Here is a 15,359-nt window from a genome sequence, read left to right as displayed (position 1 = left end):
CTTACGTACAAACTTGAATAGGTCTATTTGAAATTCAACAAAATCAGTATCAGAAGTTGGTGCATAGGGCAATCCTTTATTAAGAACCTATAACTCTGTGGATGTTAAAGATTTGTTAGATAGATTCACAACTAAATTTGGGATAGTTATTTCCCTTGTTGTTTCCTGGCAATTGAGCGGGTTAATATTCCTCTTGGTCTTGTGTTTTTGTCTGTACTTTCGTCCCCCCTCCTGCTCCTAATGTGGTGGTTGGTATTGAAGAATTTGGAGTGTGATCTACTCGAAACCTGACTTGTTTGAGCACTCTTTGGTAACCCCGTTTGTACCTCTTTATCAGATCTAAAAAAACTCTTGCCACTCACTATTGAGTCTTCTGAGTGTCCTGTTGCTTCTTCTTCCAAATCCGGGTCAGCGCTCACTGGAGAGGCAATCAGAGTACTATCACGTGAACGAGATATTGGATCATCATATTTAAACTGAAATGTGTAAACCCTATCTTGGCGATAATCCTCATCATCCCTAAAGAATTTTCGACATTTCCTAAATTTAATCTCATCTTGATACTCACTCAAGATTTCAGATATTTTCTCGAAATGTTTCTTTTTTGTTGCCTCTGGGTTAGACATTTTAGAAATTTCATCTTTGAGTACATCAATCTGACTGATAACCCTAGTATGCTTCCTTTTAGCGTGTGAGATCAGTAGTTCCAACATGTTTCTCGAGCTTTGATTCAAATTGGTTTCCCACTGGTCAGCGAGATCTTAGTTCAGTGCACACTTTGCTTTTCACCGGTATGTTGATTCTTAGGCTACCTAGAAAACATAACCTTGGCACTTCACCATAGGCAGTCTGGTGTTAAGACGTGTTGGGAATGTTTATATAGTCCAAGGAGCTGTACCATCCTCTCACATCTCTAGGGTCATCAATTTCTGGTGTCACTATGGTGTGCGGTCCGACTTCACTAATGCTGACAGCATTTGCCAAATATTAAGTCAAACCTATGCAGACTATTGATCCTTAAAAATGTATTTATTTTGTCCTCTTCTGTTCTGTTCTGCCTCCCTGTATCCTGCGAATTTGACTGCTATTGGGGTATGTGAACCTTTTGTCATATTTTCAATTATGTATCTGTGACTTCTAGTATCACTTTGTATTCTCATATTTCACTATATGTTGAACATTCTGTAATATATTGTACAATTATTCTGAATGATGTTGTCAGCCTTGATAACAACGCTTTAGTCGAAACACGTGTCAGCTGGCACAACTTAAAAATAAAAAATAAATAATCAGACCTGTTTGGAACAAGAATCTGATTGTACTCATACTTGTTAACAGTAATCTAAGGGAAGAGCGCGGTGCATGTCACAATCCAATACAGGATACCACAGTAGCCTGCTGGAACCTCCCTGCAGATCTATTTAAAATAACAAAGCTGTCTCTTTCACGGATATCCAATAGGTGTGCAGAAAAACATTCATAAGCTGGACAAGCTGGTGAGCATTTGATGGGCATATCAGTTTTGTGAGTTAGGTAGATACAACACCTTCCTGAGATTCGTCAGGCCATCCCTCTGCTGGGCTCACCGGTCTTGTTCATCTGGAGTTGCATCTTCTTTGAATATGTCAGGGTGGCCACCATTTTTAAGATTGGAACCAGTTATAGTAAGACTTCTTAGGGGTCCTTGTCTCCTTTTCTCAACTTGAACTCCAGTATCGAAATTCCCAAACTTGCAAGGATGGACTAAGGAACTGGGAGGTCTATATTGTCAAGGCCAGTTGATCCAACTTCCAACACCATTTGACACAATAGCGCTCTATTCCCAGATGCAAGCCAAAGCAATGTCTTTTGGTCAGGAATGGGCATAACATCAACTAAAGTATGGCCATGATGTTCAGTCACCAGGATGTGTCTCCTATGCAAAGATTCATTCAGAGTCAGTGTCTCTCATAAATGGGGTGCAGAACGCCAGTACTCTCAGTTCTCATTAAGCCTGGGTTTTGGTCCAGCCCAGCAGCTTAACGCAGCAAAACAAAAGTAAGTAACGTGAAGATTGGTTTAAACAAAACAAACAGATTCATGAAAAATGTCTGTCACACTTAATTTCTCTGCTTCTCTGTGACTCCACACATTGATTTAAGTCTTTCAGTAAACTCTCACTCTTTCTAAAATAAGTATCTTCTGTCAGTATGTTCTTTTGGCATAAGCGGATGGTAGGAGAGAAGGGGCTGCCTACTCCTGGGTCTCGGATTTGAACTGGAGCCTGATAGTTGTTCTATGGTGGAAGTCATACTGGAGCTGGCCTTACTCAGGCAGGAGACAGGTGAAGACAGAAGGCCAACATTTACTGTATGGGGTTCCTTCTACAGCACTAACTGTACCGTCACTATGGGTCTCCAACACAAACTGACTCTTCGACTCTCCTCCTTCCCAGTTCGTTTTGAGCTCATACCTTGGAGGCTCTTCCCTAATGTCTCTTCCTCTTTGTTGAACTGTTCTGTTTTGTGTTGTATCTCCTCATAGTTCTGCAACATATTTGTTGCTCCATCCCTCCTACATACCATGGAAGTGTGGAATTAGAAGTTCTCTCACTAGTCTTCTCAGCTTTCAATTTCCCCTCCTCATAATTGTCTCTTCTTCTCACCTCTTACTCTTCACATTTCCTCTTAAAACCACCTGTCACAATATATCTCTATCACTCTGTTTGCTTTATAGCTAGTTCTTACTCGTCTCCCCTCGCCACAAACCTGTTGGCTTTTAGCCTATCCTCCTTGACTTCTCTCAGCATCTTCTCCTAGACTCCTCATATCCCACCTTCTTAGTCTCTCTCACCACCTCCTTCACTTCTCTTGGCACCTCTTGCTTGGCTCCTCTTACCACCTCCTCCTCCTAAAGCACCCCTATAATCTGTGACAATTTACCTTCTCTCCCAACTCTCTTTATTTCCAGTTTCCTGACTCTACAGAGTGCCTGTGCGGAGTCCTGAGGAGAGTCAAGCCACTCTACAAAAGACTCTGACTTGAGACAGACTCCTCGTATTTGTGGACATTTCTGCAAACGCTTTGTGGATTCCTGTGCTACCTGCTGTTTCCTAAGGAGAAAGAAACACTATAATTGCCCAGCCCAGGTGTGGAGCACCTGCGCGGAGTCCTGAGGAGAGTCCAGTCATTTGCCAGTCAGTTGACAGGAGGCGAGTGGCGAATGACATAGTCCATCTATGGAGAAGGATTCCTTCCTGAGAAAGGGCCAGTGAGACGTGACGGTGTGGAACAGAAAGAGACATGGGAATCATCAGAGAGATCAAGAATTCTCAGTAGTGCCGCACCTTTGGAGGGCGGCTCTTCCCCCTCCGCACTCCACCTGACAAAGTCCCTCCATGCCGGGTTTGCAAGACCTGCACCAGACACACGCCAACTCTTTGAACTCCTCAAATGAAACGGGTAAGACTAAGAGCCTAGTACATAATCATTGTGATTGTCCGTCCCTCTCTTGGTAGCATTTTCTTTTCCATCTGCGCCTATTGCTGTTCTTTTGACACCAGAAGTGATTGTGGGGAACGAAATGGAGCTTTTGTATCAGGAGGGGAGGGTACTTGCTGATGGAACTGGTGGAAACTGAGTGTGTTACCCTGGGTGCAAGTTAACTGCTGCTGTGGAGTAAGATCCCTGGAGTGCACAGCTCAGTACTGTTCTCCCCTAGTATCCGACATACCACATACCGCAGCCCACCTATTACAACCCGCTGCGGTCTTTAAAAAAGAAGAAGTTCAAGCGCTCTACGAAGACTCCCCCATTAACACTCTAGAGAGGGGAAACTCTGGATTGAACCTTGGCTTGTCTCCCGCAGCAGAGATCAGAGAAGATCCCAATATTCCTGCTTCCATCTCCCCGTCCTCGCCAAACAGCTTAGGGACCATGACGCTCTTTGCAGAATGTTGGTGAGTGAGTACGGAGTTGACGAGCCCTCTTCCATCAGCAAAATGTATCTACCGACAACATCATTCAACCAAAGCATACATCTCTGCCTATGCAGACAGAGAGAGATCTTATGAAGGGGCCCTCCCTACAGATATACTCAGAGGGGTTAGGGGATGGCCCTTGTCAATCAATGGAGGTGGCCTCCTTCCCAGTCGCCTCCTCAGCCCGAGCCCCTGCCTTAGATTGCCTTCAACAAGCTTTAAAACAAATAACAGACCTTTCAAAGGGGCCCTGCCCAGGTCAAAAACTGCTACTGGTAATACTGGTCAGATCTGGAGTGCTACCCTGCACACAGAGGTGCTTGATAGAAGGATGTTAGCCAGCAAAACCACCTGGAACAGTAAGAGAGGGGGAGAGAAAGAGCCTACAGGTGGAGAGATCTTAGAGGGGCTGGTGAATTTTGAAAACTGGCACTCAATGCTGGAGGGTACGGTGGACACTGAACAAAGACCGGAAAAGGGAGCCTCTGTCTAAAAATGACCACGGGTATGCCCCTCGCCTTTAGCCAAGAAACCCGTATCAACAGAACCTAAAACCCATTGGGTATCTCTTAAAAATTCCAAAACAATTTCTGCTCAATTCAAGGACACAACAAGTTCAACTGCTGGAAGACAGGCTACAGGCCACCCGGCCACCCCAAAAAAGGACAGCCAGTCTAGAGGGTTGGACCATTGTTTCGTGTCCCTGCCGACAATGAATCACAATGGATCAGTCATGGCCCATGAGCGGTCCAGAGCCGCCGGGGGCCCTGCAAAAGTACCGAACGCCCAAGGCCCTGAGCCACAGACAGATCAGGTAAACTCAGGCCTCGAAGAGCTGCATTTCTGTACCAAGTCAAACTTGCCCGGACCAAGGGGTGTGCCGACTGACCTGTGCCACAGTCAACAGAGCAGCAGTAGTAAATTAAAGAAACCATCTGATATATCAAATAATGATCTTTTCTAACAGATGTCAGTGGTAACCATAGCAATGGCTTCCTTTATGAAATTATATAAAGGAATAAATGACACTTTAAAAGATCAGACAACTCTCCTTGCTATGCTTCACTCTAAGATGATCTTCATTGAGGGCTTTGTGGTTGCAAGTTCACACCCGGGGAATTTGACCATTCCATCCAAAGCTACTGTTCCTATCACCAGCCTGCTATCAAGAACCCTGGATATCTCTCCTGGGGAGCATGCTGGCCTTATTGACATGTCAACGAATCTTGGGTTGATGCCTGAGGAGTGTGAGCAGGGGGAGCCCCTTTGTTAGAAGTGCGGCCCTTCGAAGCTACTATGACAGGGGAGGCCCGGAGTTTTCAGGGGCCAGTCTTCCAGATCAGCTTAACACTCCACTAGGGCCTCCAAACCCACTGCCCCCTGCTTTACCAGTCATTCTAAAGCAGGCTGTCTGGCGCCTTCAGGAGTCTGAGAAGCCCTCACTGAATGCCTTTTTATTGTTTGTTAAACCAAATAACGACATTACAAATTCAACTAGGCTGACAAACAGTCGATCTCCGTCTTCAAAGACAACAAAAACAAACAAAAAATCAACACCCACCAATAAGCACAAAAAAAGTCTGTGGTTTTACAACTCGATCAAGCTGATTCTGGCAAGGAAGTGGTAAACACAGGAAAGATTGTGGGATGGGGAATCCTAGGTAGACCAGAACCTGTATCAGAAGGAGGGAGCCCAGTGGTGCAGACCTTGGGTGATAACGATGTTATTCCATTGACAAACTTATCATCATACTCTATAGACGACGAGATGGAAAACATGATTTAAACTCAACTTGCGTTGCCATGCAAAAACTTGGAAAGTCCTGAGGCTATCAAACGGGTCCCTCAATTGGTCTTGGGGTGGGACAGCCTTTATCGGACTCTTGTGGAAAGAAGGGACCGAGCGGCAAAGAAACATGCTACTGATCCACGGCTAGAAGGTAGCTTGCATACTCAAGTAATGGCGCATCATGAGAAATCAAGCCCAGTCTCCCGTCCTCGGATCCTCTCAACATTAACGCCTCATGGAAAAGCTCCTTCAGTAAAAGATCCTTGCAGTCTACACCTGAGGCCGACCAGTTTTTGTAAACCACCAGACTGTAAGCGAAGGGAAGGGAGCCGAGATCCCAGGACTAGGGTCACAACAGGAACCTTGAAGGACCGTCTTGATCAAGCAAGAGACCTGACCCGATGTATAAGGCTGGAGTGAGTTCTGGATCAAGGTCAAGAGTGTATCCTGAATCAATACAACATCATGAAGCTGTGTCAATGTATTCCTCACTTGCGCCAAATTGTATTGGAAGACTTCGCCATAGTTGAGTTTCCTAACAAAGATCGTACAGACGTGGTCTATCTCCATCTTCGTTCATCAATCATTAAACATACGCTGATGGCAGACACCACTAGTCTGCTTACTCTAGGCTTTGATGTAACCAGCCTGAGACAGAAACTCAAGTCAAAGACATTTAGAACTGGGAAAACCCAGCTAGATCCAGCATCAGGGACCCGAAGGGGACCTTAGAAGTTCAACTGGACCAAAGTGTATCAAGAAGCCTGATGATCTCTATCCCCGTCGAAAGATATCTAAAAGGGCCAGGCCTAGGGGAACTGTTAGGGAGAATTCTCCAAATGTGCTAATTTCCCTTACCTTTTGAGACCCCAAGCAACTTTGCTGGATTTCTAGGATTTAATTTTTTTTTACCTGGGAAGAGTGTGAGCCTTTTTTTCCCACTCTTCCATGTATTTTGTGTGTGTTTTACTTTTGTGTTCTGTGGTGATGGAGTTTTAAAACAGCTCCAGTGGCATCATCTTTTTCTGTGTGCCACACAGGACCTTCAGTGCTTAACGGTCTTTCAGACTCCCCAAGGTTTAAATACCTTCCCTGGGACTGACTACTGTCTCCCAGGGTCTGTAAAGTTAAATTGACTTTACTAGTCTCTTTAAATTTACTGACCCAGCACACACTATCTTTCTATAGAGTGCTGGAGGTGTTGCCTAGCTTCCCCTGAGTCAAAACACTCATGTAACAGTAACGTGTTACCCTTTCCTACTTTAAATGGCTGGTGGCTGTGGTTTAGATCAAACTACCGTGATTTTTTCCGACCCCTAACAGCGGTAGCTAAAAATCAGGGGTTTTTCAATATGGCGCAAAAGACCTATCTGTAAAAACAGACTCCGGTCATTTTTTTTCGCCATTTCTTTTAAGAAAGGTCCTTCTTGTGTTTGTCTCTGCGCGCCAAACCAGGTTTGGTTCCTTTGATCGGCGGCCTTTCGCAGGCTTCAGTGCTGAAGCCCTCCTGTGGAGCCAGGGTGTCTGGGGTGGAGAGAATGTGAGGGAGGTGCCCGAAACTCCCTCTGCTTAGTCTCCTAGGAGACCTGAATGCACTCTGAAGTAATTGGCCGGCTGGCTGTCCGGCAAGGACAGCCACCCTGCTGTGTGAGTGACAGCCAGGCTGGAATGAATGGGGGAAAATTGTTTAAAACCAGGTCTCTGGGACTTGGAAAGCAGAGTCGACCACTGGAACGAAAGAACCAAAGAGGAGAGGAAGGAAGAGGCCTGCTGCAACTCCTGGGCGACCGGTGAACCCCTGCTGCAGGCTCGAATTGCCTGAAACTCTGACGACAGAGAAGCCCTTCAAGGTAACTTCTTCCCTTGAGTTTGGTGTGAACAACCAACTCGCAAGCCACCTGGACATCTTCCAATTCTGGTCGAATTTTCTTCAGAGTGCTGTTGAAAACCGGATAGCCAGAGGGAAGGAAACCAGGGGTACTTTAAGGCACTCACACCTTAAACCGACATCTTGCTACAGCTGTTGGCCTCTTCCCTAGGCAGTTCTTAAGGATTTCAATCAGGCGACACACACCTTAGTCTTAGCTCAGTATGCAGCGCGCAATTGAAATGCTTATGTGGTTATATATATATATAGGTTCAATATTTGAGAGATACACCACTCATATCACACCCCTTATTCAAATCCCCCGGGTCACGATGGACCAGGAACCAGGCTGGTAGGTAAAGGTAATATTTATTTATTGAGAAATTCAAGAATATCACACACTTTTTAATATATGGGGCATCAATCACCAATGGGGTTATAAAAACAATATGAATGTAAGCAATGCACTTAGTTTAACCTTCTATTAACACAACTACAAAACACCAGGGAATAAAGACACTTTTGAATTTTTGGTAAGATAGCACTCAAGTTAGGATTTCCCCCTGCAATATTCCTCAACCCACGAATAATTAGTTCTAAATAGATATAAGGAAGCAGCAGGTAATCAGGAATGAGGAACAAGAAACAGAATTCGAATCCAACCTTCCCTCCCCAAACAAGAGAGAAAAACGGATTTGAACCCTTCCAAGGTTAAAGTGACACTCGGAAATGGCTGAATAAATCAATGAATGTGTGCAAAAATCCTTAAATAAGTACAATTCTCTACGGGAGCAACACTGGAAAGTTACAAGCAATCATAAGCAATAGATTGAGCAAAAGCATACAATTGGAAAATGAATGGAAGGTTTAAAACAATTGATAGTAAAAAATAACATGTGTACAACTTTGCAAAAAAGCTCATTGTCGCCTGAAATTAACCAAACGGTTTTTAATAAAAACGGGTGAAATATTGTAGATCTGGATGGGATGGAGGTAGCTATGGATCCTAGATACAATATGAAAGTGAAATGAGGTCTCTAGCTGTTAAATTGTGTGAGTTATGAAGGATCTAGTGAGGTGCGTTTTCTGGTTACTGGATACTATAGGGCATCAGGATAGCAGTGAGTGGCAGCAAGTCAGGTACATTCAGGATGCTTCCCCAAAACACCACAGGTTCCCTTTGGTTATTGGGATAATTTTAGAATTGAGGCCTAGCTGAAACAGGATCAGCAATTGCTTGACCTTGTGGTTGGGATCTGCAGTTTAGATGGATAGATGCAAGATGAAGACAGGAACAGACAGGAACAGGACGCCGGCGTAGGAATCAGAAATCAGTGTGTGTGTCTTGAGTGCTAGTCAGGGGCCCTTATTTATAAGGCCAGATGACATCAGTACAGTATATGACAGGGGCAGGATTTACTACCCACGCCCCTACAATAGGATTGGGCAAGGGCATAATCTCCACCTTGCTCACAATTGGTTGGATATCGGAAAAGTGATGTCATGTTTATGAGGTGATTTTTACTGTATTTAGAAACTCCCACATTTCCTTTACTGGAAATCCGATTTTGCCAAAAACAGATATTTATGCAGTTGCCACCTCTTAGTAAATCAGATACACAGGTTACGTATTTCGAGCAGCACAGATTAGTCCAAACCTCCAGTCTGTGCAACCTTGCTTCGCCTTTCTAACACATTTTGGTAATTTTACACATTAAAGATTTGGCCCACGATTCCCCAATTTTATACACAGATGCAAATTGTCCCCAGAGATATATGTACAAAATTTGACATTTGCAACATGGATGCTTTTCTGGTAATACAACATATATCACTGTTTCTGTCCAGAGTGTGTCACAACGTTCTACCAAGTTCTCAAACACAGCCCAGAATTCCACTTTTACGCTGTAAAAATGTCACCTTTTTACCAATTCTGACAGCTGAGATATACATCTTTTTAAAGTTCTTTCTACAATAGTCTAAAGACAAATGGGAGTCATTGTCTGTCATTTTGTTTCTTCCCAGCTAACACCAACTGTCAGTTTCTTTGAAGCAGGATGAGGGCCTCTCTCTTGATTGAAGGTTTTATTGCCCTTCACACTTAACAGTGGAGAGTCCCAGGACTGCTATTGTCCTAGCCTGGAGCAAAGACGAATGTCTGATGAGCATGTGAAACCCCTTTGTCCTGGTCCATTCAAAGTCTTTCAACAAAATCTGTGGCATCAAACTGCTCATAGGTGTACTTTTACCAGCAACAAATCCTTTTACATTTCGAAGTAAGCAGGCCTTCACCCAACAATTTACTTTTAAATAGGCCAATTTTTCTTCAATCAGAAAAAACACATTTTACCACATATGTTAACAACTAATAACATTTCTTTCTTTTTAAATTCGACTTGTCAGTTTCTGCCTTTGCAAACACTACCTTTGCAACCAAGGTCATTGTCCTGGAAGCATGAGTTTTATCAGCACAATGATACATGACACTAACAAGGCGCAGATAGTTAGAAGTTCTTTGAAGACAGCTGATGTTTGATATATTTTAGAAAAATACACTCGCTTTTCCGTGCGAGTGAAAGCAGAGTCCTTGGTTGATTTTTCAAAGTTGCTTTTTGACTGGTGCTGTCATTCAAATGAGGCCCGGTTCCTCTGTGACATAATGAATGATCCTGGACATGTCAGTGCTTTTTCAATCACAGTAGTTTCAATAGAAATTGATGAATTTAGCGCCAAGCAGCACTTTTAAGGTTGAAAAAGGTGTCATTTTTAAATGGGAATTTTGAGATTTCCAGCAAGGCAATGCTGCCTCTTTCACTTAATTTGTAGAAACATATCGCAGAGCACACTGACACACTCCTGCGGTGTGTACTCTGTTCCTCCCTGCCTGAAATATGAGTGGCAGGGTGATGCAGCCATTATTTTGGTGGTTGTAGAAATGCAATTTTGAGATCCTGGCATGCACAGGAGTTAGCACAGCTATTTTGCTGTTTCTTGCACCAATGCAGCAAGTGATGTGGTAAGGCACATCTGAGTGGGTCAATATATCCCACACAGTGCAGGTACCTCCCAACGTCCTCCTTCTTGTCCCCATGACTGAAGCTCAGGAACAGCGAGATCTGCTCCAACTGCCAGGAACAACTGCTTCAGCTACAGCTTTCTTCATTGCCAAGGTACTGTGGAAACCCGGTCCGAGAAATGGATTTTTCCGCCATCGAGAAAGTGCCTCAACTAAGAAGGCATGTCCTTCCCTAAACATTCGTCAAACTTTTCGCCTAGCCAAATCCTTTAAAAATCTGTGGCAAAGACTTAACCATTATCTACCAGAACTGTGCTATCCTATAAAAAAGACTCTGAACCATTGACTTTGGCCCAGGCTTATTGAGAAGAATTGCTGGTTGTATTTAATTGAAACCCTTTGCCCTACCTATGAATGTATTTGGGGTTTTCTATTCTTATAACCGTGTCTTTTCCCTCCTTTATTAAGTATCTGAAGTGCCATTTTGCTCCTACTTCATTTTTGAGCTAAACTTGTTCAGTTACTTACCAGTTGGATTTTTGTGGTCTATTAGTGTGTGATATTGAGCTGCTTGTGCTAGTGTAATGTTTTATAACTGACTGAGTAAATAAATGTATATTCTTTTACCAAGAAACCTTGAGTAAGTGTTTACTTGAATCACTGTATTGGTTGGTCCTTTGTGTAACTTGTTCTACTGCTTACTTAAACTCTTGAGATAAGTCTGGCTGCTCAGCCATCGCTACCACTTTACTGTGTAGTACAGGCTTGTACCAAAGGTGAAATTGTGCTTACACTTCTAGTCCTAATTGCCTGTAGTGTTCCCAAAGGGTACTCCAGGTGATTCTGCCTAACAGGAACCTACCTTTTGGAAGGAAAGAGTCCTGACACTTAAAATGTGGGGAAGAATCCCCTGTGCAGGTCCGTGACATTTAAACCAAGTCTCGTCAGCCAATAGGAACCAGAATCCTGGGAGTGGTTGCCTTCTGCACTGACTACTGAAAAGAAAGTCCAGCAGCGATCCGGAGTGGGAACAACGCTGTCTAGACTCATCATGACGTCTTGGAATACGAGAGGATTTTCCCATCTGACTAAAAATTGAGATACCAGATGGACCGATGCAGAATTAATTTGTTTTCAGGAAATCTTGCTTTCTAGAGATCCCGCTCTAGATGGCTTTGTGTCTTTTTTAAATCCAGCAACTGTCCCCACAGCGGGTGGCCCTCTGCTGGACTGATGACCCTGATAAAAAATGGATCAAATTTTGAACCAGTACAGTAATCTTTATTCAGCTTACCATGTTAAACCAGTGACTCAAAACTCCACTCCTTATGGACATTATAATTAGGCATCCAGCCCTAATTAACATATATTGGAACCCAAATAAAAAATGACAAGGACTAACTGCTGTTAGATGCATCAAAGGTCATTGACGAGGTGTATGGCTTGGATAACGCCTCCATTATTTTATGTTGTGACCTAAACCTGTCCTGTGGAGACGGTCAGACCGACTACGTTGAAGAGCTCACAAAAGCATTATTCCTGAAGAAACAAAGAAGCTTTCAATGGTCTCGAATGATAAAATCTCAAAATGTACATCTGCTAAATGGAGCTTTAGAAAAGGAGAAATGCAACCCAACATTGCATCGAGGGCGGCAATCTTCAGTCATAGATTACATCTTTGTCTCTAGAAGCCTGATTGGTGTCATTGAATCTCTAAAGATATGTCCTACGGACCAAATTGACCACAATTTACTTAGAGTTCAGTAGTCCATGGAAGAGGTCCGACCAAAGAGGATCCATCGGTGCGCCATCGAGTTGGAAAACAGGGGTTTGAGGCTCAGACTACAAAAACATGATGTCAGAAACATGGGCCAAACTCTGCAAGATCAATTAAAGCGCTGCGAGCAGCAGGACCTACCACACATGGTCAACTATTTGCCATTGTTAGAGGTTTACCGAACACCCAGCCAGAGTAATCACGCCAAGCAAGACTCACATAGACATTGCTATGATACTCAAATAGCCAAGAAAAAATTTGACTTGAGACACCAGGTGAGATTACTTAAAAGGTAAGACAAGGCCTCGATCACAGAGAGAGCATAGCAAGACTGAAGAGCACCTATAAGAACTTGGAGAAAGCCAAAAGAAGGAGCTGGTTAAGATGGATGCTCAATTGATGCTGAGAGCACTGATGAAAAAAACAACGCACTGGAAATATGGTCAATCATCAACTCTACAGATTTCAATCAGAACCGATCTCTGCTAAATGATGTATCAGAAAGGAAATGGATTGCTTTCTTTCAGGAACTATATGCAGATCCCATGGCAAATAATCCCTTCTCGGACAACTAGGTTCCTTGGCGTTTGACCTATAACCGTTTCGATCTAATCTACCTGATCAAACAAGCTAAGCCGTTGTGAGCACCCGGCCCTGACCGCCTATCGAACACGATTTTAAAGGAAAACCTAGAAGAATGGGCAGCCATGTCGGACTCAATCCTGAAGATGATTCTTGCAACTAGATCTATCCCACAGTCATGGAAGGAGGCAATAGTAGTACCAATTTTTAAAAGGGGTGACCGTGATGACCCAGGAAATTACAGGCTGATCGCTGTGCTGGATGTCCTGGGGAAATTGTATGCAACACTCCTCCTGCAGAGATTGAAAGAGTGGGCAATGGAAACCGGGCATCAAGATCAGCTGCAATTTGGGTTTACGAAAGTCCTCGGGACTACTTCACCTTTGTTCTTACTTTCGCTGCTGAAAAACAAAGTGTTAAAATCAAGCTAAAAATGCTATTTGACTTTTGTGGACTTTTCAAAAGCCTTTGATAGTATCAGCAGACACTTGCTGTGGGAAAAGCTAACAAAATCGAACTGCCCTAAGGACCTCATAGCCCAGATCAAAGTGCTACACACAGACACCTTCTTCAGGATACGGCTGAATGCTGCAGGCCTTCTAAGTGACAAAATCAAAACGAAGTGTGGAGTAAAACAGGGCTGCCCGCTCGCTCGTATATTTTCAATCTTTACATTTCTGACCTTCCTGCATTTATGCAATTATGCAGACGTTTCCACCCAAAAATAGGTGGGGAGGAAATTACTCATCTTTTGTACGCAGACGACCCCGTACTGGTTGATAGGACTCCAATGGGTCTACAGAGACAAATGAGACCCCTGGAAGAATATAGCACGTTGAACAATCTCTCGATCAACATAGAAAAAAAACAAAGGTCATTTAATTCCAGAAACACAATAAGAAGACGCAGATCTTTGGTTGGACCATTGGCGCGAAAAAAATGGAGCGTGTAACATTGTTCAAAACATGGGACTGCAGATCTCTACTAATTGTGCGGAAAAGGAAAATATGGCTGTTCTGAAAGTGAAAGTTGGATCTCTGGCCAACCAAGCCTTAGTCCTCAAGCGAAGATTCTGTTCCTTCTCCTTACAAACAGTATTGGACTTTTATAAAGCCAAGGTGGCCCCTACAGTAATATTTGGCTTGGAGGCAATGTTAACCATCCCGGGTCAGCTCTGGTCTCTGCTTGAAGGGAAGTTTTGGAAGCGTGTTCTTGGTCTACCTACATCGATTCCAATTCAAATTGTAAGAAGAGAACTGGGCCCAATATCACTGAAGGCATCAGTCGAATGAAAAGAAATGTCCTTCTTCAGGAGATATATAACACCTGACTCGGCTGCAAGCTTCCAAATCATTAAATCCGAGATATCTAAGGGAAACAACGCAGCAGGCTCAAGACTCTTGCAATAAGCTTCTGGAAGAACTAGGGGCCTCATAAGAAGAGCTTCTGACAAACCCGGACAAAATTAAGAAGAAGCTCTGGGAAAAAGACTGGATAACCACTGGCGAAGATGCTAATAAATATAAACTCCACTATCAGCTGGAGCATGAGTCTAGAGTTTATGGTCAGACATTGGGGTACATAACGAAATTCCCGGGTACTGCGTGCAGAAACCAGCTGATGAGGATTAGGTTAAACCCCTTTCACACTATGGAGATTATCTCGGCCAGATTGAAGGGACTTCTGTTCGCACCCATGTGCAGGTTCTGTAAAACAACCCTATCACCAGAATCCCTACAACACCTCTTCACAATCTGTCGGCCCTAACGGAACTGAGATAGAAGTTCTTTGCAAAGTTCTTTGAGTATGCTGGATCTTGATCGGCAGCCGAAGTCGTGGTCAATGGTTCTGAGAGGCAACCGTGTGGGTCTTACCATCGTTGCAGTAATTTTTATAAGAGAGCGCTTGGATATGAAAGGCCTGGAATTCTAAATACATTTTTAAACAAATTGGAACTCGTCTGGCAGAACGCAAAGTACATTTTGATGATAATAAGCAGATGTTCTTTCCTTTTTCTTTTTATGTGTGGATAAAGGATGAAGTAACTTAAAATATTTCATAAAAGTTTTGAATTAAACTAATGTGCAACAATGAAAAAACAAAAAAAGAGGTGTCTCTGCAACCATGCTTCACGAGGCGCAGATCCACTTCATGATTTGTGTATATTATTATACAAAATTGTAAAAGTGTATTGTTCCAGCATATTTTAAATACATTAAACTATCATGTGCTGTGTTCTGCTTGCAAAGTGGCTACTAATTCTACTCCAAGTGCAAATAAAATGGCCAGATTGACATATTAATGCTTCTGAGGTGCATACATAAATGGAAAGGTACCAACTTAGCCTATGGGCAAATATCCATCAGTGTG

The sequence above is a fragment of the Ambystoma mexicanum genome, chromosome 1p, assembly GCF_040938575.1.
Source record: "Ambystoma mexicanum isolate Mex_15411 chromosome 1p, UKY_AmexF1_1, whole genome shotgun sequence".
NCBI classification, from domain to species: domain Eukaryota; kingdom Metazoa; phylum Chordata; class Amphibia; order Caudata; family Ambystomatidae; genus Ambystoma; species Ambystoma mexicanum.
The sequence above is the reverse complement of the archived record's forward strand: the minus strand, read 5'-3'. Positions refer to the sequence as shown.